The sequence below is a fragment of the Panthera pardus genome, unplaced genomic scaffold (assembly GCF_024362965.1).
Source record: "Panthera pardus isolate Hobbes unplaced genomic scaffold, ASM2436296v1 HiC_scaffold_12, whole genome shotgun sequence".
Classification (NCBI taxonomy): Eukaryota; Metazoa; Chordata; class Mammalia; order Carnivora; family Felidae; genus Panthera; species Panthera pardus.
Window position 1 is genome coordinate 22277259 of NW_026526677.1, and position 23668 is coordinate 22300926.

The following is a 23668-nucleotide window of genomic DNA, read 5'->3' on the forward strand; positions in this document are numbered from 1 at the left end:
TGGTGGTTCTCAAACCTGACTGTGCCTCATGATCTCCTGAGGAAATGTAAAGTTGTCCATATCCCGGAGCTTCACCTGCTGATTCACACTCTCCAGGGATGGGTTCTCCGTATGAGCATGTTTCCTTTTGGATCAGTCCATGAGTGATCCTGAAGTACATACATACAGCCTGTGGTGTGATCATGGTTCTATATAGATTCTCCATATGGGTCCCAAAATGTCATGTGTTAAAAGCCGTATTTTGAAACCTATTTTATTTTCTTACTGATCTTGGCAATGCCACAGTTTGATGTTACATAAATACTAATCCGGTCTCTGAAAATGATCGGGTTTTCCTAAAGAAGGCTTATTTATGCTTTTAATATTTCCCCATCTTCTTTTAAATGTATAATGCTGTTCAGAATGATACAATTTCATGATGACTTTTAGAGCTCTGTATGAAATCATAAAAGTCATAAACCATACACAACATTGCATTAATATAAACTCAGAATCACAAAACAATTTTCTTTGTACTCAAATTAGGAAGCATGATGGTTTTTTCCAGGTTTTCTTGAATAGAAAGTCTGTGATGCAACATGAATCATGACCCTCTTGTATCTCGCTTTGAAGTGTCTTTAGCTGCAATAGTTAATGGTATTCATTTCCTGTTATAAAAAGGCAGGTACTAGGTGATTTGATAAGTCACCAACCAAGTAGAAAGCACTGTTTGTGTTTAAAGACCTCAGCACCCAGTAATATGGGGCTGAGTATAAAATATTCCTCTCTCTCCCACAAAGGTATTCTTGCTCTTTCCTGTACTCTGTGGAAATTTGGTGATACAAGGGTGCAGATCCTTGCTTACTAGGATGCCCCCTGCCATTCTCTTGAAGGTTTGAATCTCTCTTCTTTTTATTGGCTTGCTGTCCACACACAATTTCATCTCCAGATGGAATAGGAGCAGGGGAAGCAATGTAGGTTTGAAGTAGGAAGTTTATGAGACAGAAAGCCAGTGATTATAGAAAATTAAATATGTTCCCGGAGATGGCAGGGAGTCTATCACACTTTCTAGTATTTAAACCTAATGTTATTTTCACTCAACTTCATTCTGTATTTCCCTACTTTCTTTTCAGTGTACAGTTCTACTCCCATTTGAAGCAAACTTAATACTTGAACATATTATACCTTAAAGTACCATGATTAGTTTTGCACAAAAGAGCCCCACAAGGTCCTGTTAAGCACTTCATTTAAATACAATAGCTTCATATAAAACGTATTTGCCCTCAACTGCGTTGAAACCTTTAACGTATGGAATGAAGTGCCACTCATTAATATCATACAGTTCAGTTATAATAACTTAGTAAATTAATAAGTTTTGATTAAACACTTATTAGGAGGCAAGATTACATATGCCACTGAGCATCTAAGGGAAACTTGGCATATTTCTTAGGTTGAGAATTATTATATTCTGAGGACACAAAATTAGGTCTAAGAATTAGTTCCCCAGTTTCCTAATAACAGTATGTTCTCACAACGTAACTCTGTATTAAGAGCAGTAAGTGCCATTGACAGTTAAAAAAGGGAAGGTTTTAGGGAGAGGGTAGTAACCATCCCTTGACTGAGAGGAGAAAAAGAGTGATTGTGTGTGTGTGTGTGTGTGTGTGTGTGTGTGTGAGACAGAGAGTAAGTGGTTCCACGCTCTGAAATACAACATTCTGAAATAGATTTTCCCAACTCGTCTAAGACCATGGAAAGAACATGCATATTAGAGCCAAAGCAATCTTGTGCTAAATCCTGTCTCCTTTTTTATTTACCAGATATGTTCTGTTGGGAAAGATAGGAATCCTCAGCCTCAGTTTTTTTTTTTTTTCATCTTTAAATGGGGTTAATAAACTTGCCTTAGAGAGTGGTAAAGATTTCATAAGATACCTATGCACGAGATTTAATAAAGGTCTGTTCCTTCCTTTTCCATTTATAGTACTTCCAGCAATACTGTTCTCAGTATAACACGTGGATAGACTTGCCAAAGAATTTAGATGGTGCTGTGGAATATAAGACCTGACTGGAGTGGTTTACGTTTTTTTTTAAAGATGCTTTGGAAAATGTGCTTCATATTTTGACTGAAGTATTATATTAACTATTCTAAAAATGCAGAAATGGACTATCTGTATATATTTAAAATCTGTCAAATTCTTCCTTCTCATCCTGCAAACAAACAAATTATGTTTAGATTTGCCATTGCCCCCGCAGCAACTCAAATCACCATGAATTGAGCAGACTCTAGCGGGAGGATTTTAATGGTTTATTTATGCATGCATATAATCCCTCCATCGAATGCCGACCACATACTTGTCTGCCTGAGCTGAATTTTATTGATATGTTTTTTTTTTTCTTCTTCTGAACTCTACCATTCAGATTTTAATTCCTGACAATGCATTAGTGCCAAATGGCACCATTAGTGCTGTTCGGAGTTGAATTTTGCTGAAATATTTGAAACCTGCTGCGTCTGTCCTCCAGAAAAGAGAACGATTTATTCTTCATTGGTTGTGACTTCAGTTGAAGTGTGGTCTTTAATTTGAGACACTTTGGGGTTGCAGATGGAGATAACGAAATACTTAGGCTATGGAGGATTCAGGAAGCAGGGAAAAACTGAAGCCCTTTTTTAAGTGTCTAAATCTGTGTTGTTCACTTTGAAAAATAAGTTTCCCGACGTTACGTATATTTTCAAAGCACATTTAAATTACTTCAACAGCTGCAATAATAAAGTGACACTGGAAAGCATGAACATGAAATACATGAGGCAAAGTAAAAGGGCAAAGTAATGAGATCAATCATGCCAAGAGGATAATGAAAGACAGACCTACAGAGCCTTCCCAGGGAAAAAGACATGGGAGCAGATATTTATAGCACAATGGAAGAAATTTTGATAGAATGTTGCACAAAATGGATGGGAAATTGGAAGGAGGAAGCATTAATTGTGCTAGAGGTGGGAGGGGAATGAGCAGAAGAGAAGGCTTTCTCTTAAATCTATGTTGCCTTCAAAACAACAGATTTCCCTGTTGTTCCCAGAACTAAAACCCACTTGGACTGCCCTTTAAATGTGTGGCATGAGACCCCTGACCTGCAGCTATTTAATTCAGTATTATAAAGCAATACTGGACAATGTGTTTCTCTGTTTCCCTGAAGTAGCCTATTAGTCATGCCATATATGTAGAAATGGATGGTCTGTGTATGTTTCAAATCTGTGAATTTCCAGAGCTGGGCAGATGGGGACAGCTGAGTATTTGGGAGGGGCAGTGCCCCCCACTCTTGCCCTGGACTGGATGGAAAATGAGAGCAGGCTCTGGTTTATCCTGAAGCCAAAATTCCTCTTGTTGGCAGTTTTTCCCAAGGTAAGCACTGAGATGAGAGCAAGAAGGGTGGTATAGGAGTTCCCATGCAAATCAGGTTGCAGACTTGGCTCTTCAAGGAGAGCCTAGAGATTTTCATCAGTACAGAAAACAAACACAAAAAGCAAACCAGCAAACAAAAACCCCACAAAAAAGAAATGAAAAAAAAAACTTTTATGGTCCAAAGGATGCAAGTCCTTTATATGTGACAGCCAGAGAATTCAGCCTGAATAGTATGCGTATAGTTCTTTGGGGACCCTTATGTTTCTCACCATGACTGTGTTTTATGGGGTGACTCAGGTGGAGGGAGCAGAAGTTCAAGGGTCAAAGAATTTAAAGTGACTTGCCAAATTAAATTTAATATCAATTTTTTTAAATCATGAGTTTGAGACTAGCATTAAAAATTGGGGAATGTTGGGGGGCGGGGGAAGCAACTTCAACTACGAGAGGTTTTAAAGTGTTGGCAACTGACGTGCTTCTAGCAAATATCTCTGCCTTTTCAGTCTCTGTGCACTGGAGGCAGCGTTCTCTCCCGGAAAGGAAAGAACATGGGCTTTGGAGGCACACAGTGCTCTCTGTTTTCAAATACTGCCTCTTTCACGTAGAGAGCTGGACACTAGCATTTAATGAGAGCTTACTATGTGCCAAGCACAGTTCTAAGTTCTTTACACGTAGGTATTAAAGAGGAATCAGCCCCAGCTGTTACTACACAGAGACCTAAAGTAGAATGGATCAAGCAAGGTCTAGATTTCATGTGTCTCTCACATTAACAGCACAGAGGTGGGTAGACAAGGCGGTGGGGGTGAACTTCTCCACAGCATCCTCTTGGGACCTGAGTTCCCCCCATGTGGTTGTTCCCAAACCTGCCTGGTTTGATGTCCCTCTGCATGGGATTGGTTCTGCAAAACCATACTTACGTACCAGAATCCAGGACCCAGAGCTTCATTTGCAAACGTGACCCTGAAGGAGCATACATCATTTACACTCACGTTCTGTGAGTCAGAACTTAGTTACACAAACAGACTTTCCTGCCATGGCCCAAAGAGAAGCTAGACTCTTGCTGGGTAGCCGCGTATGCTGCTTAAAAATGTAGGAAATATTCCTACAGGTTATAATGGGAATGGTGACCTTTGAAGTTCGGCACCAGAGCATCCCTGCTTGAGGGGTACCAAAAGGAAAAGAGGAAAATGGATATGGGGAGACAACGAACAGTTTCTATCCTTGTGTATTAACTTCTTTTACCCTCAAAATAACCTACTGGTTTAATCTTATCATTTTTACAGGGAACTGTTAAAAATTTTGTTTACAATCACTGATCCCATCCTAGCAGTGTGAAAGTCAGATAGACTTGCACGCAACTTGTGCTTTTGCTAACTGCTGTATTCCCTCTCTGCCTCAGAAGCTAATTTTGTAGCTACTCATAATTAGGAGCTGTCAATACATCGATATTATTAAGATTCTGCTCTCTTCGGGGAGCTAGGTAGTATCCCTCCTGTTGCTTTTGGTTTCGGTTTTGATGTTTTCTTTTGTCCTGTTTTTCCAGTGGGGGACTGAGTGTCTGGCTCCATTGAGCATGTTGGAGATACCAACAGCTGACCGAAAAAGCCCTTTTCTTTAGCTTCATCACTGAGTGGAATTTTTGTTTCCAGCACCATATGGAGTGTTCAAGATAAGCGTCCATAATGGAACCCGGCTACTTGCATCATGCCTTTTCCATATCTCATAACTTTTGAAACTTGTTTTATCCCCCAGATTTATAATCTTGCTAAATATTGGGTTGGCAAGGTCGAAGTGGTTTCTATAGTCTTTCAGTAAAGGCACACGTATTTGCTACCCCACTGAAGAATGCCTTCTGATGCCTCTTCCTGAACGCTGGAAAACATATCAGCCACAACATATGGTCTTCCCTTCTGATAAAACCTAACCCTAACCTGCCTAATTTGGGGGAGAGAGAGAAATCCCAGTGAACTTTAGTTTGTCCTTCTCTTTTACACTAACATTCAGTGTCTCTTTATGCTTTTTAAATTTACTATATATTATTTTTTAAAGGAGCTGCTTCCTTTATATATCTTAACAGAGAATTCGGCCTGAATAATGTGTGTCGTTCTTTTGGGACACGTATTTTTTCTCAATTTGTATATGCATGAGTTGTATTGATTTTTCTCTAGTTATCTTCTGGAAAGAGGCAAAATTAACTTTAAAAATAATGATGTGGAGAGAAGAAAGGTGACGGATGTCAACGGTTGCTTGTTAGTGGGCAGTTCTATTCCTAGCGAGGTGCTATCTTCAGCGATAATTTGGTTGTGCGAATGATAGTGTTTGCTATGCATCCCTGTCATCTCTCAGGAAAGCTCTTTGTGCAAGCATTCCTTTTATTTATGGAGTTGCATTACCTGTGGAGAAAAGGACACCTTTTGTGATGGGTGTGTTTACAGCAAAAACTGCGATTCAGCCTGATTCCCTAAATTCTGGCTCTGACTCTCAACTGGCCCAGCTGTGAGACTTTGGGCAAGTCAGTCTACTTTCTGCATGTTAGTATACCTCATTTGCAAAATGGGGACAGCAATGGGATCAAATAGAGTTGTTACAAGGATTAAAAGAGCTCATGGATGTAACAGTGCCTGGCACATTGGTAAGCAACGGATAGAATGTAGCTCTTAATTATTTTCTTCGCTGTCGTCTTCATGTGGACTTGGTTGATAACCATTCCATCATTCCTTACTCTGATATATTTGTTGCTGGGTGCATTGGTTTGTTGATGCAGAGAAATTCAGCTGCAGCAAGGGAATACTTCTTCTTGGCTTATGCTTCATCCATTATAGTGGGAGATGGACAGAGGGTTTTAAGCAAAGAATAGTTTGAAGAGTACAGGATTTTTCACTCTTCCCACTCAGACCAGATTTAGGTTAGAGTCAAATGTACTTGGAGGCTTAATAAAAGATAAGTTTAAACATTCATGGTAGAAGGAAAAAGGTGCTGAGATTTTTGTTATTTCCCATATATGGTTAGCAACTTAACTGGTCACAAAATATGATTGAATATGTTCTCTATAAGTAGCCTTTTTGCTAGAGCCTGCAAGTGATATAATGAAAATATAGGAATTGTTTCTAAGGATCTTAAATTCTAGTTGGTGAAAAAAGGCTACACACATGAAATAAATTAGATATATTACTGCAATGTACATATACACATTGCTGCAACTGGATAGTGTAAATAATTATCACTCCCCAAATGCATGCAAGAAAATTGAGAAACAAACATTAGTTGAAAGAATTGGGGAGTTTTAGGCAGAAATTATTTATTTTTATTTTTTTTAATGTTTATTTATTTTTGAGAGAGACAGAATGCAAGCTGGGGAGGGGCAAAGAGAGAGGGAGACAGAGAATCTGAAGCAGGCTCCAGGCTCTGAGCTGTCAGCACAGAGCCCAATGCGGGACTCAAACTCACGAACTGTGAGATCATGACTTGAGCCGAAGTGGGACCTTTAACTGACTGAGCCACCCAGGTGCCCCAGGCAGAAATTGTTTTTGAGTTGGATTTTTCATTTCTAAACGTCAGAGCTATGGATGAAGCAAGTTTGTACAAGTATCTGAGCACTCAGACGGGGTCCACATCCAGAGGACCAACAGTTGGGTACATCACTATAAAAGATCCCCCTCACTATAATTGTAGACAGAGATGAAAAAGCCAGGTAGGGACTCTGAAGCATGATACAAATGAGTCACAGTGCTAAATTTTGCTACTTTTAGGAGGCTGGTACATTACTGTAATATTTAACTATTCAGAGTAACTTGCATGGTATTCCAGAATTCTTGAAGGGCTAATGGTCTTACAGGACCATTTACTCTGTTGATGTTCTACCACAGCCTAGTGTAGGCTTTGATAATAGTTGTCTCTCCTGGCTTTTAAAAAAATAAGGAAATTTATTTCCACACAGCATGGGACATACAGAGGAAGAGTGCTTCTGGTTTATCTCAGTGGTTCAACAGCAGCGTCAAGGACAAACATCTTTCTATCATTTTGCTCTCCTATTGTCTGCTTGTCACTTTTGTCTTTAGTCAGACTCCCCCTGTGGTCACAAGAGATTACAACAGTGATCAGCATCGCATCTTGACATGAGTGAGCCCAAGACAGAAGAACTGATGTCTTCCTTGAGTGTTTTAAGAGTAAGGAAAACTTTCTCAGAAATCTCCACTAAGTCTGCCTTTATTGTATTTCCAAGCCAATCACTAGCAGAGAAAATGAAACACCAATAATTGTCTCAGATGAGTCAGGACCCACTCTTTGAGGTTGTCTTGAGAGCTGCATGCAGGGATAGACACCTGAATAAAATTGGGGTTTGCTTAGGAAACTGGAAAGAATGGGGATGTGAATACATGTGTTTTGGCATCACCAGTATCTGTTATACTTGACATATGGTAGAATGCTCTTATGTTCTTATTTTAATGAAAAAAATAAAGGAGGGAGGGAGGGAAGGGAGGAAAGAAAGAAGGATGGAAGAAAGGAAGGAAGGAAAACACTGTGTGTTGTGTTTTATTTAGTCTTTACTATGGAGCCAGTAGCATTTTTCTGATGTATTTCTGTCAATTCCAGGTAGAGCATAATAAACATATTGTTGAGCCAGACATTCAGATCATATTGTCAGAAACTGATTAGAATTGGGTGGCCACTGCTTTTTTCTTGGCAAGGGGCCAATTCATTGCAGTAATGTATTAAATAGTCCTTCAAAAAAGAAGAGCCAAAAAACAATGTCCTTTGGAACTAACACTCTTAAACAGTATCCAAATTAATGGAAAGTGCCTGCACTAATAAAATAAAACATCAGGGCTTTGGCAGGAGGTGATTGGCAGAAACACCCGATGGCTTGATACATCTGTCTCCTGAAGACCTAAATGAATTCTTCCTTGCAAAAGAGAATGAATAACTGTGGCTGAAGCTAAAGCCTGGTCTGAAGAAAATGACTTCCTGCCTTCTGCCAGAGCACCTAGGACCACATTGCTCAACCTGATATCTTTGTGCCTACTGAATTACTGTAAAGATAAGAAAGATTCTCCATCTGCAGTTGGGAATATTATGCCATTTCGTGTTTAGTCAGATAATATATGATGAAGGGGTATTCTGTCTCCCTTCCTGATTTGTAAGGATTTAGGAACTTTGGTAGTATAATTAGTGGGTTGATTTATAAATGTCTTTATTTGCTTATTTGTTCATTGATTCATTCATGCACACATTCATGTAAATGCTTAAGAGTGTTGGTTTTTTTCCAGGCATAGCTTTGTGCTGAGCATGTCAAGGTCTGCAGAGGCCGGGGTCTTACATTTGGATCCTGTGTGTAGAGCAGTGAAGGAAGTAAAGGGAACTATGCCATGCACTCTACTATGATGTTCCCTACACAATTCATTTCCAACACTCCTCACAACCCTGTAGGACCTTTATCATTACCTCCAGTTCCAAGAATAGAAAATGGAGGCTTAGACATTAAGTAATTTGTTCAGTATGACTCTAATTATTGGTGGTGATCCTAGCTTTGATCTCACACTTATGTTATTCAGAAGCTGAGACCTTCACCCCCCTTCCATGAATCAGATTGTTTTTTACCCTAATTACAAATTTACCCTGATCTGTAGATACCCAGATAGCTTTACTAACAATTCTGTATTGTTAGTTCTCAGACTTGGCTATCCAGAATGTGTGAGTGAATCCAAGCCAATCCAACATAACGAAAACAATAATGCATCCCAAAGCTGAAGTCGACCAGTGGTAGTACTAGAAACTGATGTATTCAAGAATTTAGAATTATGCCTATGGAATGAATAATTGCACTCTAAGAGCTTTGAGCTTTCCTAGAAGTAAAATATAGATGTTTGATGTATCAGTAATGTAATACCTAATTGGCTTTCTATGGAACATTTTGGCTTCCCTCTAAAGACTGAGTTGTCTTTCGTATAAGTGAAATGGACAGACAAATGGCCTTGGCATAAATGAGATTTTACCAAAATGTTTCACATTTGTGTAGCAAATGATTCTGTATCAAGTGCCTTCGAACCTAAGACTAGAATAACTCAGCAACAAGCATGGGACCCATTGCATTCCTCCTACTGTGTGAGCGTGTGGATTGAGATTCAGAGAGGCCAACTAGCCTGTACAAAGTCACACAGCCCAAGAGCAGATACATTGAGTTTTTTGTCCCTTTGCCTAAACACCCTGTGGGTTAGCCTTATGGGGCTGAACAAGTTTACTTTGCATGTTAAAAAAAATAGCTGTCCCAGAGGTTGTACATAATGTTTGGGTGGTTTTCACGTATTTAGATTATGGGGACAGATACATCAGAGAACTGAGCATTTGTCCCCCTTGCTATGTTAATACTTCAGAGCAATCGCTGAAATTATCATGGAAGTTTCTAGAAATTTCCAGTGTTTCTCACATATATCAGGCCTGCTCCGTACTCAGGGTTTTTGTACTTGCTGTCCATCACCGGAGTTCTAGAGAAGGAACCCTTATGGCACCAAAGAATGCTCAAATCTCACCTTTATCAGGGAGATCATTGCTTGACCACTGATGTAAAAGTACAGCCCTATCTTCATGCTTCCTAGCTTTGCTCCTTGCTTAGTTTTGTTCAAACACTTATCATCACCTTAGATGTAATAGAGTGTACTCATTGTTTCAATTCCCATCTCCTCCTCTAGAATGTAAGCTCCAAGAGGAAAGGTTTTTGTTTGTTTTATTCACTGTTGCATCCTCAGTTCTGAGAAGATGCTATTTGGTAGGCATTCAGCGAATATCGTTGAGCAGTTAATTAAAATATGCATTCACATGTACACACACACACATATAATTTTATGATATGTATTGCACTTTTAAAAAAAGAAAGTAGGGGCGCCTGGGTGGCTCAGTCGGTTAAGCGGCCGACTTCGGCTCAGGTCATGATCTCATGGTCCGTGAGTTCAAGCCCCGCATCGGGCTCTGTGCTGACAGCTCAGAGCCTGGAGCCTGTTTCAGATTCTGTGTCTCCCTCTCTCTGACCCTCCCCCGTTCATGCTCTGTCTCTCTCTGTCTCAAAAATAAATAAAAACGTTAAAAAAATTAAAAAAAAAGTATAGGAAAACCTAAAAGTGATCTATCACAATAGCAATACAATTATGAAACACCGTTCTGTGATTTCCTTTACTGGTCTCGACCGTATGGATTGTCAAGGTCATCTTCAGAGAATCGTAGAAGTGAGTTGCAGTTTCCCAAACCTTCCTGTCCAACCTTTCCACTCTGTTTACTCCCCTTACTCCACTTCATTCAGACCTTCAGTGCCCTTGTGTTCTCTAGCATCTTTCAAAGTCAACTTCCCTGCCCATATTTTAACTAAAGTGTAAACAACTAACATCATTGTATGTTATCAGTCCTATCATCCTTTCAGTAGGAGTTAGGATGAAAAGCTGAGATTCATTCTTGGCAGTGTGTGGTTTTATTTGGTTCAGCAGTGTGCGGCTTTGCCAGTCTGGCGGCATTGACACTCATATTTGGTAACACAACCATAACCCAACTGTCACCTCCAAGGAGACAGGGAAGATCAGAAAAGATTGGTGCCTGGAATTAAGCTTGCTGACCAGATAGCTATTTTCTCTATCTACCTTAGAGATTCGATGAAGAGAGATTGAATTCATTTCTCAGGATTAACACAGGGGGAAAGGACATGCTTTATTACTGTAACAAGTTATACAGTGGGAGTAACATCATTATAATGGAAAGGGCTCCTCAAAATAACACTATTATATGTTAAGCACTTTATAGGTATTAACTCATTTAATTCTTAAAATATCTCAATGTTTTCCCATTTTAAAGTCGACAATCAGAGATGGAGAAGGGTTAAGTGACTCACGCAAGGTCCCTCAGTTGAATTTGAACCCAAGGCAATGGGTAGCTCCTGGGCTATAGTGCATGTTCATGGTTAGGTTTACTAATCCATAAATCAGTTTATTTCTCTCACCTCGCTGACCAAGAATAAACCATGTTCACCCTAATCCTTTGAAGAGAAGTAAGAACAGGATAACACAGGAATTCATATACCCTGGTAATTTCATCTGATCATCGTGGGTATTTTTAGGGATGGTTACTGTCATCCTCATTTTGTATGTAAAATAATGGAGACTGACAGAGATTGAGTAACATGTCTTATGTCCCTCAGCTAGAAATATCTAGGAAACGAAACAAGATTTATGTGATTCTACACAGCCTCTGCATACCAACCTGCCTTTTTGCTCGGTATTTAGTCAGAAACACCACGGAAACAAGCAAACAAACAATAGGAGATTGTTTTTGGTAGTGTTCTGGGATGCCTCTGATTTCCAAGAATACCATTATAAAGTCAAACATATTCCAGACAGTAAAATCTTTTATAACTCCTCTTGAATTCCCTAGTCCAGAAGTAGCCTTAGCTATTTGAACATAAAAGTATACACTGAGAATCTAGATGAATGATAATGTTGGAATTAAGCATAGATGCTTTTGCAGCCCCAATGAAAATATTTAGGAATTGCTACTATCTGGATAAATGCCAAGGAACATTTTATACATTTGAGGATTGAGAGAAATTTCTTCTGATACAAAATTATTTTCTGTACAGTCACAGACATCCCTAAAATTTCACCCAGGCATCATTAAAGTATTTGTGCCAACACTTCATTTAGTGGCAAAGAGAGAGACACTTAAATCCTGGGAAGATGAGTCTAAAGTCTTCTATTTGTCAAAAAGAAAATATTTATGTTTGGTGCAGTGATATGTCTATATGAAAGTGCTTTGACAAAACATTATTTATGAGTAAACATAAAACATGCTGTATATTTTAATATATGAATTACATAAAGCTTTTGATTGCTTTATTTTCATTTCTCATACATTTTCTACTGCAACAATATAGGAGTTTTCCATTTTGTGTATTAAAGGTCATAGGGACAAGTAAAATTGATCCCAAGCCCACATTTATAAGCTGGGCCATTTTATCTTTGCCATCCTGTGGGCTTCAAACCATCTCTGCTCTGCACAGAAACCCTGAATGAAAGCAAAATGTAGTAAATATTTTCAGGAAGGCCTTTTTATTTTTTGTCTCCTCTTAGAAGGCTAAATCAATACTTGACCTTTTCACACCCCTATCAGAATAAAATGGACTCTTTCTGCACTGACTTGGAATTCTAAAGTGTGTGGTAAGATCCATTTGTCTTGAAAGCCATCTGTTCCTTGGGGTACTGTATGTGTGTGTGTGTGTGTGTGTGTGTGTGCGTGTGCGTGTGTGTGTGTGTATGAAATTGCTTGGTTGCTAGATGTGAATAATGTTTTTTGGGTTACACAGTGCTTTCACCTGTAATATTTAATTTGTCCTCTGATTCTGTGAAATAGACAGGATGGAGGGTTGGATTGATGAATGAATAGATGATAGATAGGTATAGATAGATAGACAGATAGATAGAGAGATAGAGAGATATAGAAGATAATAGGTTGACAATAAGTATCAGTGAGTCACTGACGCCCAGTGAAGCTGTGTTCATGTAGCTGGTTAGAAGGGACCAAACGAAACTTGAAAAGTGGCCTTCCAAGACGCATCTACAGTCTAGGGGCCCAGGTGAGCATGTGGTCTGTTCTATCACAGCACAAAATGCTGCAGCAAGAATAGCAGAAAATGACATTTGTCAAGGCATTCTAAAGAGCAAAATCCGTGTGAGGAATGATGTAAGTAAGCTCTTTTAAATTAACGTAACTTATTGGAGCCCAGGTTCTTTAAACTGAAACCAGAGAACAGGAAACCCACTGGTGTAAAATGAGGAGGTGAAAGTATTGTTTCTTTGTTTGTTTCTTATCTCAGGAATGCAGGCCCCTCAACCTCAGAATCAAACTGTTCCAAAAGTGCATGTTCCTTCGCATTTTGGTGACTTTTACTTTCCTTTCTGCATGCCTGTGGGGCTGAGGACAGTCCGGGGGTGAGGGAGTGAAGAATGTAGAAATATCCCCGGTTATAAGTTTGAATCTGCATGTGGGTGGTATTTGCGGAGGAGTGGGTGCAAAAAGAACTACTGTGTACTCTGAGGTGCTTGCTGTTTGTACCTGAGAAGGATCACGGGGTGAATTTTGGTCCACTTCCTGAGTAGTTAAATGACATCACACGATTTTTTTATTGTCTTGGTATTTAATAACTTCCTCTTTATAGGAGCAAGAATAATCACCATCTCATAGTATTGTAATGAAAAGTATAATTCATGTATCTAAAACCAAAAAGAGGCAACCAATAAAACGTGGCAACTGAAAATATAGTCTTGCATAATTTCTCTGAGATCATGCATATTTGTGCTGAGTGACCACCTTTCTGACTGCTCAGGAGGGGCTGGTCTTGTTTTTGCAATTCTTTCTTGCAAAAATTATCAACTTGCCAAATGCACCTGCTGCTGCTTACAGTCTACCAGTGAGAATAACAGAGAATAACAGACTCTGCAGATGTGCTACTAGGAGAAAAGACAAATATATCTCACTTTTAGAAATTTTTTAAAATATTTATTTATTTTTGAGAAAGAGAGACAGAGAGAGACAGAGCACAAGTAGAGGAGGGGCAGAGAGAGAGGGAGACACAGAAGCCAAAGCAGGCTCCAGGCTCTGAGCTGTCAGCATAAAACCCTAAACAGGGCTCACAACCACGAACCCTGAGATCATAACATGAGCCGAAGTCGTTGCTTAACCAACTGAGCCACCCAGGAGCCCCTCACTTCTAGAACTTTAATAGCAACCTCAGCTCAGGAAAAAAATGAAGATATGCCAGGGCTTCCCTATTCCGAGGTGAGAAAAAATCTTTCATCATAAATTGATATTAAGATAGTACTGGTTCTGCATTTCAGGCCAAATAAATGGTTAACTAGTCCACAGAAATAAACAAAGTGAGATGACTTTAAATTGTTCTGCATCAGATTGGGAAGAGATGAATATCTTATCAGGAAGAAAGGCAATATCGTACTGTCTGCACTTCTTTATTTAATCAGGTCCCTCTAATTTTGAAATTTCAAAATAAGCATCACTTTTATCATGAATGAGTCTTTCAGGGGAAAAAAAACCCCTAGCAATTGGCTGCATATTGTATTGAACAAAGCATGTTAGGTATGATGTATTTAGAGATATCAGATTACATATATCCAGTTTTCTGAACGTAGTTTTCTATGAAAAGTTATTATGTGTATGGGTGTATACACCCATTTATATAATATATTTCATATATATAATTATATGCAATGCATATATGATGTTTTGATTTCTTACGTGTATAGAGAAAAGTATTTTTTTCTTTTTAAATTTTCTTTCGTTAATGTTTATTTTTGAGAGAGACAGAGCATTAGTGGGAGAGGGGCAGAGAGAGAGGGAAACACAAAATCTGAAGCAGGCTCCAGTCTCTGAGCTGTCAGCACAGAGCCTGATGCATGCCTCAAACCCACAAACCATGAGATCATGACCTGACCCAAAACCAAGACTCACACGCTTAAGTGACAAAGCCACCCAGGCTCCCAAGAAGTATTTTCTCTACTTTGACATCCAATGACTTTTGATCTCATTTTCCTTGAATCTAGAGTTTAATTTAGCAGTCGTGTTTGTTTCACTTTTGAACAAAGTTTGGATTTAATGCATTTTATAATGCAGTATGTAGTTATTGGGAAATGAGAGTAATTTCATTAAAACCAACAGATTTTAATTAACCGTTTGCCATGGGCCTGATATTCCCATGTGTATAGGATGAAAAAAAGCACAGTCACTACTCATGTGGTCCCCATGATCTAAAGTTGAGTTGTTAACTGGGGGTGATACTGCCCTCCCCTAAGGGGAAATTTGACACTATCTAGAGACACATTTGGTCTCAATCGAATATTTGTCACAATCAAAGGGGAGCTGCTACTGGCATCCAGTGGGTAGAGACCTGGAATACTGCTGAACATCCTACGATTCACAGGGCATTAAATGATAGCTATATTGCTCCGAAAGCCATTAGTAATGAGGTTGAAAAACCTGGTCTGTAGAATGAGAAATATGTGATGCACTGTGATAGGCACTATTTTGGGGACATGAATAAAATGTTGGGGGAAACTCAAAGGAAAGATAACTAGGGGTAGGAAGGTGATGAAGAAAGCTTTGTGGAGGAGGTGACCTTGGGGCTTGGCCCAGAAGAATGAAGGATGGTTTGTTTTGCTAAGGAAGGATGGAAAAGCAGAGAGCATTCTGGGTAGGGGTGCAAAGAGGAGTGAAGCATAGGAAGCTAACTTCCCATAAAGCTTTCACTCTACACAGTTACCACTGAGGTTGACTTCAATTCATGGTTATAAACAAATCAGGCTACTAACAGAACTCTGTGTGAGAGGTATTTATTGTTGTTGTTGTTGTTGTGTGTGTGTGTGTGTGTGTGTGTGAATTTAAGCTTCATATGTAAAACTTCCTAAGAGAAAAGACCTAAAATAATTTTCCATTAGTGGGAGCAAGCTTTTCAGGCCCCCTGGCTTTAGCTTTTCCACAGTATAGTCAGTATGTCTACAGGGTGGCTGCTAATTCTTCCTGTCTTCCAAGCCTTTCTAGAACTGGGGCTGAGGGAAAGGGCTTTACACAGCTTAGAACTGTTTGGGAGTTAACATGGCCCCTATATCTGGACAACAGAGAGTATTAAGGCCTTCAAAGAGCTCTCTGACAGAAAAAAAAAGACCAGAATATAAGTCAACCTTTCCTTAGTACAAATGGTACTATGCAGTGACCCAGTGTGAACTCGGGAATACTGTCTCAAGAACATGCCCATCGTGTATCTTGCGATAAGTGATAGAATATTTTTTGTTTGTTTGTTTGTTTCCATCATCTTTTTAAAATTGGTGTAACGTCTTCTGTATCATAGGACTGTTTTGAAGACTAAATACCATGCATTTATAGCCTGATATGTAGTAGGCACTCAGTGTTAGTTCTTTTCACTTCCCCCGTTGTGGTCTGGCAACATGGGGATTTTGTTAAAGACCAGTCCTGTGTTTTGGGAGATGCCATAAGCAAGAGTCTCGCCCTTCTGGTTGGCAGAGAAGACATTGCAAAGGATAGTTTTATAGCAGGAAAATGCTAAGTGCTGAGGGCAGATAATGAGGTTGTTTGAGAAACAGTCAATTAACAAAATGAAACAAGTATAGTGGATACTCAGTGGGTGCGCTGAAGATGTCTTCTGAAATGTTGATGCCGATGGCACACATGGTGATTACAAAAAGGTCCATATTTAAATTAGTATTAAAAAAAGAGACAGAGAAGAGGAAGATGGTATAGGATCAGTGGAGGTAAGGTTGAAAGGAAGCAAGATGAATTCAGGTCAAAAAAAAAAAATGTAGCCTCTTGAGTGATTAAAAGAGAACTATAAACTCCACCTAGGGAAATCTTGCCACTTCATCTGTTGCTGAGCCGTTGGCATTATTCTTTGCTTTTGTGTGTGAACATGCTCAGTTTCCCGACAAGTCATGGCAGAAATAGCAAACAAATTATTTTCGTTTTTTAAGTTTATTTATTTATTTAGAGAGAGAGAGGTGAAGGGGCAGAGAAAGAGGGAGAGAGAAAGAGAATCCCAAGCAGGTTCCACGCTGTCAGCATGGAGCCTGATGCAGGGCTCAATCCCATGAATTATGATCATGACCTGAGTCAAAATCAAGAGTTAGATGTTTAACTGACAGAGCCACCTAGGTGCTCCACAAGTTACTTTTTCTGCTTCCTGTAAGTATTTATGCTTACAGGAAATAGAAATGCTATATCACATATATACCTTTTATTTTGAATGTTTATATTTTAGTTTGAAAAATCATTGAATAGTGAATTTTATCATGAAAGAATGATCTCCTTCAGTAATCTAAAAAAGGTGGAAATCGAGGTTCCCCGGATGGCTCAGTCAGTTAAGCACCAGCTCTTGATTTCAGCTCAGGTCATGGTCTCATGATTTGTGAGTTCAAGCCCCACATTGGGCTCTGCACTGGCAGTGAAGAACCTGCTTGAGATTCTCTCTCTCTTCTCTACCCCTTCCCTGCTCACTCTCTGTCACTGTTTCTCAAAATAAATAAATACATATTTAAAAAATTAAAAATAGATGGAAATAAAAATGATACTTCTCCTTATATCCCTTTATATAAGCAGTGTTTTGAAGATTCAAACTAGAATTGTTAAAAAATCAGAGGACTTAGTTGTTCCTTTTAGTTAATATCTTTCCTCTGGTACAGATATTAGGAGTGAGGGAAACCACATGCTTCAGTTCATATTTGTCCCCTAGTAATAGGAGATGAGATGACTTTCATCTCAGTTAAGTTAGAAGAATGAATCTGTCATATATGTCACCTCATGGAAACATTTAAATGAAATACCAGTGTTATCATTTCCACATCCCTTAATCACCATGGAGATTAAGCACTAAATCAAAAGTCTCCAGAGTTAACCAAAAACAAAGTAATATTGAGTATTTGATGTCTGGAAATGTATGGACCAAACACTTTTTTAATGTTTATTTATTTTAAGAAAGAGAGAGAGTGTGCATGCATGAGCAGGAGAGGGGCAGAGAGAGAGAGGGAGAGAGAGTCCCAAGCAAGACTCAATGTGGGACTCAAACTCATGAATTGTGAGATCATGACCTGAGATGAAATTAAAAGTCAGAAGCTTTACCGACTGATCCATCCAGGGGCCCTGGACCAATTCTGTTAATTTTTTCCCTACTTATTGGTTAAAAAGTAAAGGATTTCCTAAAAAGTAAAGGATTTCCTAGTTTCACAATCCATGTCAGGTATATGAGAATATAAGATAAATTAACAGTCTCCAAATACCCTTAAGTAAAATGAATGATAATAATATAATAATCAAAATAGGTAAAATAATAACATATATAAAAATAATATATCTGTATTGAACACTTAATGCCAAGTGCAGTGCTAAATAGTATTCTATTTAATACCAAAAACAACCCTCTAAAGACATGTTATCCATATTCTACAAATGAAGAAAATAATCCATAGAATAAATTAATAAGGTGACTGAACTCATGTAGCCAGAGAAGATAATGAAATCAATTTGATTATTCAAATCTGAGGTTTTATTTAAGGCAATAGATTGAAATGGGCTGGAATGGAATGAGGTAGCAGAAGACAGGATAGGATGGGGTGGGATAGGATAGAATAGAAAAGCTACTGTGTACCACGTTGCAAGGTTTGACTGGTAAAACTTCGTTTTCAGTTTTGAGAGAAGGAGAGAAAGAGCGAGAGGGAGAAACAGAAGCTTTGCACTGTTTCACTGCATAGTGGATTTCTCACTGGGAGATTCGATACAAAAACTAAAAATTTTGGAGCAACTACACTAAAGAATGTTCAGCCTCGCTCCAACCCCCATATTGCCATAATCCGAACAAAATAATTTTCTCATTTGGTGTGTTCCTGGTTGACTTTTGTAATATTTAAGGATCGGAAAGAATCCGTCTTCTGCAGTATTTCAGCCAAGCCCATTGGGTTACATATGGAGAAATAGAAGACCGAATAATAGATTGACACCTTAATGCAGAATGGCACAGTTAAATTAGTGGCATATTTGGGAGTGGAATATGGGTATCCTACTACTGTTAGATGTTGTTCTTTGCTTGGTTGCTTGCTTGCTTGCTTGCTTTTTCTCCCAGGAGTTGAGGATTAAATTAATAAAGCATCAGAAATAACAAGTTGCAGGTTGTCAACTCCTACTCATTGACTAGTATATCCGTAACACACAGGGACCTCTCCTTTGCTATCAAATGACAGCAGTGACTATTTATTAAGTGCCTCTTTAGCAGATCATTGTATTTAGGTATAAGCTATGCCTTTTATTATCTTGAGCTTCTAGTATAGATGAGGGGAAAAAAAGGTATTTATTTATAAGTAATGTAGTAACATGTAAAGACTAGGTTAAAAAAAAAAAAAAGATTTTTCAAGTGAAAGGTACAGACCATTACATTGCTCAGAAAAGGGAGAGGGCACTGTGACTTGGGTGACAATTAAGTCAAAGAAATGTGGAAGAGACGGCATTGAGTTTTCTTAGAGACTTAAGTGTGTCAGGATATGCCAAGATTGATAAAGACCTGATCAATTCTGAAATGCTTCCTGAGTTAATAGGTGAAAAATCAGGATTGTCACAAACAAAGCAACTGAAGAATAAAATGCTCAACTGCCAAATGACTCTTTAGGGGCCTGTTGATATTATAATGTAATTTTGTGCTAGTTGTTCATAAACTTTTAATTGGAGAAAAGTCTGTTTATGTAGTCATTCCAAAGAGCATTGTTAAGAAATTCAGGTGCAATGGAATATGCCAATGTTAATGGTAAATGTGAATAGTAATAATAAATTCTTTAAGTTAAAATTATCCCTCTTCTTTGGAGCCCACTCAGATTCTAAAGTCAGTCCACACTGAGCTTTTTCTTTTAAAGAAATCTCTTTAATACATAAATTGCTACATTACCCTCAGTACTTAACCAGTGTCCTGATGTTGTAAAACAAATGTTTTGTTTGTGCATCTCAGCTTCTTAGATTATAAATTTCTAGCTGGTCTTGGATTTTTCTAATCACATTCCCAGTTCTTTGTACATGCTACATGATAAATACAGATTTGATGATTGGTTAATAGATATAGGGTATTTTTTATATATGGCTAGGAAAATACTAAATTAACTCATCAAATTCTCTTGCTTTCTTATGGTATTAACTACCTGCTACAATTACTCTACCTCTGTACTCAGTACATCCTCAACTAGTTTTTAAGGGCTTGCGATAGGTAACAACTCTTACTTACACTGATCTCAGCACCCTATACCAAACGTAGTGCCTATTCATAGTAGATATTAAATTAATAATTGCCAAATGGAAATTGAATGAATTTTAAAACTAATAAGCACAATATCTATAGGAAGCCTGCCACAGAATGGATACATGGAAAACTCTCAATAAACATGAAATGAATGAACGAATGAATCATGGATTCTAAGTTTTGCCACTAACTAGTTTTGTAACATGATGAAATCAGCTTCCCTTTTGGGGACTCAGTTTTTTCATCAATAATATAAGGTGTTTGGATTTGAAGGCTAGCTTTATAACTACTTTAAAAATTCTAGGAAGGTACTTCAGGACTTCCTTGAAGAATGAAGTATTTTCTTACCCAATGATATGTATTTGAAGGCCTTAGTTTAAGGGGGGGGGGGCATAAGATACTTTTTTAAAAAAAGAGCCCCATTGCTAAAATTGCTTGAATAATATTAAAAAATAAAATTAAAGTATGGAAATTTGCCTTTTTAAACCAGTTGAGCACATGCAATTTAAAAGTCCATCTTGCTATTATTCCAGAAGCCACATTCAAATGAATTTGATATTAATTTCATAGGAAAATTGAAGACAACATTAATAAATCGCAAAGGCATGTAACAGTTCTTTCACCACATAAAGAGAGAAATGTGTGTTCATTTGTCATGCATACAACAAGCATCAAACAGTAATAATTTTTAACAGATTGAAATAAAATATTTCATTTTGTCTTTTCCTCACTCCATATTCTCTTGGTATTTAAGAGAGAAGCATGGTGAAAACATTTTATTGAGTTGCTTCTTTGATGAACTCTTGGGTGGTTTGGGTTTGATTCCCCCTCCCTGGAAAATTTATATTGGCAGGTTGGCAGGTAAAATCGTGTTGCTTTAATTGATCTATTGGAATGTAAAACTGGTTATTGACTGATACTTATTAGACTATAAAATCAAGATTATGGGCCTAAGAAATGCATCTGTGGCTTAGTAATAATTACAAGAATAATGTTAGTAACAATAACTAAGAGCTCTATTTATACTAGACACTAGGCTAACTCCTTTCCATATACAGTCTAATGTATTCCTTGTGACAATCCTGTATGATAGGTTCCATTACTACTGGAGAGGGAAATGAGTACTTTTCCAAAGGTTAATACTTAGTATGTGGTAAGTCATGATTCAGTGAACTTAGAGTTTACTGGAAATGAAGATGAAAGGACACACATAGATTTCACACAAGATAGAATGAGTGCTATAGGAGAGGCACATACAAAGTATCATTATCTAAGATTGTTCACCTATCTTTTGATTCATTCATGTATTTGTCCAGCTATACTCCCAGTGTTCATATATTCCCCATGTACTTTTACCCAGAATTCTAGAGCTGGCAGATCCTTGGTTCACTGCTTCCATCCATTGCCGGAATCCCTTTCTACACCATCCCTGGGATCTTGGTCACAGAACCCTGTTGCTGAGTACCTTTAGGGATAAACACGCTCCCTATAGGCAGGTGTATCTGCTGCTCAGGTTGCATAGATGGGAGTTGAGCTACACTTGGTTTCCCTGTACCTTCCAATCTTGGTTTTTCCCAGTATAGCCAGTTAACAGTTTAGGATCATCCTTTTACAACAAGCTTGCACTGTCGGAGGCCATTGTTTGGCTCCATCCCATCTCTACATGTCTTTTTTTCATAGTTAATATTGCAGTGTTTCTGTGAAGTTAAAACTACGTAATCATGTAACTTGTTTAGAAGAGTGCACAATGCATAATAAGCAATCTGTAAAGAATAGATGATAATAATGCTAATAATAACATAATTGTTATTTATTGGATTAGGCATAGTTTATAGAATTCTTCCTCTCCTGGTTGGCCACATTTTGTATAAAATGATTTAGATATAGATGCCAGCTTTCCTTAAATATGTTACTGTTAATAGGACACAGGGTTTCAGGTTCACTTGTGTATATCATTAAAATGAGCCCAATACATTAAACTCAGGTTTAATGATTGACTTAATTGGTAGGGATATTGGCAATGCCCATTCTTGCATACATAATTCCTGGGTTCTGCTTCATGGAGTCGTTATATTTAAATACCCTTTTAAAAACCTAAACCACTGCCTGGCTGTGTGATTGCCCCATAGAAAATAGCAATAATGAAAAGAATAAAAAGAGAAAGGTGGAAACTCACTTGAACAAAATAGAAGCCATTTCAAAGATACAACCCTACATAAGAATGAGGGAAGGGAAATAAATACATGTACCTAAAGCATGACCAATGATCATGCAGCTCCTCCATTCAAAGGCTTAACCTACTTTTTTTTTAATTAAGCATACCAACTCTTTGTTTCTAACAGAATAAAATTGTAATAAAACAAAAAGGTTTCACTACAGACCAAAGCCAGACTGCTGCTTAAAAGATGACAAAATGTGCAGCTCCCTGGAGCCTAAAGTCTCTTTTAAGGTTGATTATGAATGACGCATCCAGGCGGGGAGTCTTCCAGGAGGAAATACATCTTTGTCTGGGGTTAGGTCAAGGGCTAGACTCCCAGGGCTCTAGTGAACCTTGAGGAGAAATCTCTGAGGCAGAGCCCAGACAGATGAAGTCACTAGATCCTCAGAAAGGGGAGGAGAAGATAAAACCTCACCCTGGACTGATTTTCAGTTGCAAGACTTTTCTGGCAAAGGATATGCCCAAACTTGTTCTCTCCTGGTTTGCCTACTGTTCGTGGGCACCCATGCAACCCATGTGGTTCCAAAGTCTGAAGTTGAGATACAATACCAAGAAATGGTAACATCAGTGGCCCCCCAGTGCCATTTAAATATCTTTTCATATTCTTGTATGTTGCTTTTGAAGGGTGGATATTCTAGGATGTGGCCTTGTAGAAAAATGTCTTTTTCAGGCTATATGGAATCTTATCATCTAGTCCAATCATGTCATTTTGCAGATGAGGAAACAGGCTGAGAGAGAGGGGACTTGCCCAGAGTTACTCAGCTAGTCAGTAACAGACAACAGTGGAGCTTGGGGTAAGTTGTGTGGCCTCTTCGGGCCTCTCAGTGAATCTATAAATTGGAAATGAAGGATAGGTCTATGTGATCTCTCTAAAATTCCTTCTTATTGTAACATTCTACTTATGTTTAATTTTAGATTTCTAACTTCCAGTGTGATTTCCATTTTGTAATAATCCAGAGCCTCTTATAAAAATGATGATAAATATATGCCTAAATGTCAGTGTTCAAGAATTTGGATGAAGGCTACAGTCTGGTTAATAATTGCATATTATGTACAGATACTTATCTCTGTACATGGCATAGATTTGGACTAAAGATTTTGAAGGTGCACCTGGCTTTGAATATGGTTGGTAATTTACTATATTATATCCTAAGACTACAGACAACTTCTTAATTAAACTATAGGAAATGTTTCCTTATTGCTATTGCCTTATGTTGTTTTACTCATTGCTGGAAATTTCGAGTCACATCAATGAGT

The 23668-nt window shown here is 38.2% G+C and overlaps 1 protein-coding gene across 12 annotated transcripts in view; it reads left to right on the forward strand.

The window, feature by feature from the left end:
- The window catches only part of LRRC4C (leucine rich repeat containing 4C), a 1200301-nt gene that overhangs the window by 1063450 nt on the left and 113183 nt on the right, over positions 1-23668 (forward strand). Inside the window, exon 1 of one of the 12 annotated variants that reach the window (XM_053899825.1) lies at positions 23127-23205. The exons of the other annotated variants lie outside the window; for them this stretch is intronic. The gene's annotated coding sequence lies outside the window, so the exon portion shown is untranslated. Of the gene's footprint in view, positions 1-23126; positions 23206-23668 lie in introns of those variants that run through there. 12 annotated transcript variants of the gene reach the window in all.